Here is a 5023-nt window from a genome sequence, read left to right as displayed (position 1 = left end):
TCTTCCAAAACCATCAAGTTCATTCCAAGCTTGGATCTCGACGGGTTCTGCAAACCTTGGTGAGCTTCATATAAGGACAGATACACAACATGAGGTCCAGCGTTGTCTCTGAACTTCTCAGGGAGTAAAGTCTGGTTTATGCTTGACGCATCTGCGCGGCCATATTACGTCATTTTGGCTACCAGGCCCCTCGGCGTGGCCAAATGTTTCACCTCCACGTACCTGGGGAAAATTCCTCACTACACGGACAGTCTCAGGTGGAAAAACATGGCGGACGACCAAGTGTTCCTTCTGACGGAGGTTCGTAAATATAGACATCTGTATGATTCGGCCCAAAAAGATCACAGAGAAGTTTAAAGTTTAATCTAATGACGCTTATCATGTAGATCTTGTTTCGTTTGCTTAATTAGTTATTTCAAACCAGATTTTTATGATACTGTCATTCAAAGTCACAAAAAAAAGGGAAAAATGTTTTTTCTCAACTATGTGGCAGAAAACTAGAAAAGTCAGCTCATGATCTTCTGAAAATCTCATTAATATTAATAGTTGCAACTTGCTCAGCTCCAGCACTTTGAACGTCTCGTTTCTAAGTGTGCTTTTCTCCTGAAACCTCACGGAAAGCCTCTTGACAGACTCATTTATGCAGGGCTGTAAATACCTCTTTTAATCTATTCTCCCTTTTCATGCCCCGTCTTCCTGTCTCCCTGCAGGCAGAAGTCGACGTCATTTTCCATCGGCATTACCCTCTGTAATGAAGTCCATCAGCTGGCCGATCCAAATACTCTTTCACCCACTTTGTATAGCTGAGGCCCTGTAGGGGCCGTAGGCCACCCTCATTTTCTTTAATACCCTCATCATCACCGGAGCTCCAATGTGTCTAAGACCATGTGTCTGTTGGAGAGAGGATAATGTTGCCACCAAAATCCCATTTGCCTCTTCACCGGCAGATCGCTCAGAGAGACACAACATAAAAAAAGCAGACTGTTAGAAGAGGCCCAGGGGAAATATGAGACACGTAAACGGATGGAGCGGAGGTGAGAGACAGTCAATGGGGGCGAAACAGAAAGGTGTGAAATAAGAGGACGAGTAACATATTCAAGAAGAAAATGAAGGGACTGAGACGAAGAAGAGGAGGAGGGGATGAGGAGGCGGGGCGAGCACTGATGGAGAAGCGGAGAAATTGCATTTTGATGGAGGCAAATTGAATCCCGTCTGTGATGGAGGCCTCGGGACATACGGGCAGATTGAGGCGGTCGTGTCAGCACACAGAGCTCGCTGCCACCTGTGTGATGTGATGATTGCCTGCCGTCACCATCTCCTGACGCGGCGCGGGGATGTTTGTGCTCACGCTGGGACGGCGACTCCGCCCGATGTCGGGGTGAATGAACACGCTGACTTCACGACAAAGAAGGACAGGAAGAAACTCCAGAATAGAGTCTGTCAAGGACAGGTGGACCAAACCCTCAGGATATTCAGCTGAACCTGCCTCAGCCTGCACTAATGGGATTATGGTCACAGGAGAGAAAAAGCAAAACCGGCACACGTCTCACAGCTCCACGTCTAAGATGAGGGGAATAAAACCTGAAAGTCACATTGAAAACATTTGGAAAGCAACTCTGAGCACGCACGCGGATTCGTCACCCCGCAGAGGCCGTGTTTGGCTGAGGAAACACGTCTCCCTGGATGAGCCCACATAATCTGCTTTTAATTGACACATCCAGTTTTTAAAATGCATGATCTATGACAAACAGCAGATTGCATGTTCCACGGGAACAATTTCCATTTCTGTCAGCTTTTTATTGTCACTCACAGCTCACAGTCACGAATCGGCTCCGCGGCAGGCTTGCTTTTCAGGTCAGGGATTTAAAATCACGTGTAGTCGGTGAGCAAAAAATATCCAAAATGGTTTTCAAGGCATAAACGCTATAAAGTTCATAAACTAGAACTGCTGTCGGACTGAGAAGAAAGCCTGTTTTAAATTGAGTCATTAGTTCAGTCGCTGTTATAAAGGTGTTACAGTTACACTTTTTGTCACGTCAAAACCTCAGCCCTTTTTGGGCAACGTTTTTATTTTAAATACAAAATTTGTTAATTAATGCACAGCAGATGGAACCTACAAGAACTGAGAGGGAGGAGGAGAAAACAAAACGATGAAGGAATGGACAAAGAAACAAAGAAACGGATGAATGTGTGCTCAAAGAATCAAGAATCAAGAGTCTTTATTTAATTGTAATGAAATTTCTGGTGAAACACCGGCTCAGAATTCACATTTAACACACAGACACGAAACAACGATATAAATGTTCAAGTTGAATGTACCAAACAACATTTTCTGAGAAAATAAAAGCGTGCAAATAGTCCTTGGCATCTAATAAGATTTAAATGTTCAATTAAAAAATACAGCAATCACTTTACAGAATGATGTAGAATACTGTGCAATGGCATAAATGTGTTAGAAAAAAGTTTTAAAAAATGTACAAATAGTCGTTTGCATGAGAGAGACGTGTAAATAATTCTTAATTGGATCAAGAACCTGTGGAACCAGCAGAACGTTTGAAAACAGGGCAGCTGGTTTATTTGATTTATTTGCTAAAGACGACGGATGTCCAAAACTGGCAAACAAGTGAGCAACGACGGAAACAAAAGAACAGACAAACAAACAAATGAAAAGGAGAATTAATTGAAAAATGAATGGATGGTCCAACAAATGGACGAGGCAAACAAATGCTCAGTCTGACAGATGAGCGAATGGACGGTCAGACAGAGCGAGAACAATCAAGACAAACAGACAAATGATCAGCCAATAAAAGAATAAATTATTACAAATGACAGAATGAGTGAAAGGACAAACAGATGGGCAAAAAAACAAAGAAATAGATGGACAAATAAAGGAATGGAAAAAGAAACAAACAGAAAAATAGATCGACAGATGGACAAATGAAGAGACAGACAGGCAGAGACATGGATAGCATTAAATGCAGAAACAAAACAAATGAACTCATGCGTGGACAAAGAGATGGACACAACTGTTAGATAAGTGGGATAAGATATAAGATCTGGAAATGCAAAACATTCAAAATTTAAAAAATTAATCTGATCCCACATTTATTTTCATGACAGCATATGAACCTTGCATCACAGGCAGCATCACACAAAGCAAATATTAACAAAACTTTACATTCAAAGCAGTGCAACAAAATACATTAAAACAGCACAGATCACTGGACATTAGGCATATTTTGTTTCTTTTTCTTCCATGCACTGCCCTTTTATGTTAGCAAAATCAAAATGAATAGAAACATAAATGATCCTGAGACTTGCTGCTCATGTGTTTAACCCATTAATATATATTACTGGACTGGACGTCTCGTGACTAAGGCGTGACACACACAGGCGTCATCACTATGCGTTGAGCCAGAACTGCTGCAGAAACAGCAGCAGCACCAGAACTACACAAAACCGGTTCTTTTTAAAGGCCAATAAACTTTTAGAAGTAGAATGACATGTTGATTTGACCGTTTGACATGAATGAAACTGAAATCGAGTTTACGTGGAAAATAACTTCAGAGGAAAAATAAGCGATGTACGAAGGTTTGCCATAAAAAGTAGTACAGTGTTAGAAATACTAAAACTAAACATTTTACCTGGGTAAATAAAGGTTAAATAAAATAATATAAAATCAATATTAATTTCTTGTCATTTATTAGTGGAGTTCATGAAGGGGACACGGAATCTGAATGTCTGGACATTTTAGCATTAAACAAATATGTTTTAACTAGTTGTGCGGGATAAGCTATGCCGGCGCTTTGACTTCAACACTAGTTCTGGTCTTACTTCCTCCTTTATGAACAAATATAAATCTACAGGTGATCAGAGCTGTTTTATTGATATCCTCTCCCTCCCTCTGCTCCTCCTTTCCCCTTCGGCTGTGTCTCTGTGTTGCTGTGACAGCAAGTGGGCAAGAGGATCTCTGCCCTTAGTCCGGGAGCTTCAGCGACGCAGATACTCGACCTGACTGAGCCGTACAGACTGCGTGGATTGTTTTCTTGTTTGTTTTTTTTAATCAAGTGTGACCCGAACCGAGCCTTTGGGGATAACTTAGCCAGTCAAGTCATCTGGAGCACCGTGACACACCGGCAGATGTCCCGATGGCCAGTCCACACCTCTAAAACCTTCTTTTACTGACCGATGTTTTGAAATTCCAGCTTCAAGGCCACAGAAACCAAGACACAGAGATACAATAATGCAGCTTGAGTAAAAACCCATCCATCTTTATAGCACACTCGATATATATATATATATATATATATATATATATATATATATATATATATACTGTAAATATGTATATATATATATAAATAAATAGATAGATAGATAGATAGATAGATAGATAGATAGATAGATAGATAGATAGATAGATAGATAGATAGATAGATAGATAGATACTGTATAACCTGTATACGTCAGCACTACAATAGCACAATTTCCACAAAGTTGAATGAATTTATGTTTAGGGAGAGTACATATGTGCATGAATCGTAACATCTGTATTTTTCCAGCTTTAACTTGAGCCATATTTTATGAAAACATTAAACAATTTCGCCTGTCTGCACACGTCACTACCTACAGAGGCTAACGGGATGTTCTATCTAGTAACATATATATCAATGGTTTTACCCGGCGAATATTAGCAGTGCAAGCTAGGAGCTATCATCAGACCAGCACAATCTTACAGCCAAGCCCATAATACTCAATTCAAACACTCTTTTCCACTTAAATTGTTGATTCACCAGTTCTAGGACGGGCTGCAGATCTCTTTTGGGCTCTATTTGTAGCCACTCGTTAATAGTTTTAATTAGCTTTTTACAAAGCTGATTATGCACAAACATGATTCTAGCATTTTAAGTAGTTGTCGCTCCTTCCCGCTAATGGGTGTTTTTTCTTTCCACTGTCACTTCATGCTTGCTCAGTATGAGGGATTGCTGCAAAGCCATGGACAATACAGACGACTCTCCCTGTA

This window comes from Fundulus heteroclitus, chromosome 4 (assembly GCF_011125445.2).
Source record: "Fundulus heteroclitus isolate FHET01 chromosome 4, MU-UCD_Fhet_4.1, whole genome shotgun sequence".
NCBI classification, from domain to species: domain Eukaryota; kingdom Metazoa; phylum Chordata; class Actinopteri; order Cyprinodontiformes; family Fundulidae; genus Fundulus; species Fundulus heteroclitus.
The sequence above is the reverse complement of the archived record's forward strand: the minus strand, read 5'-3'. Positions refer to the sequence as shown.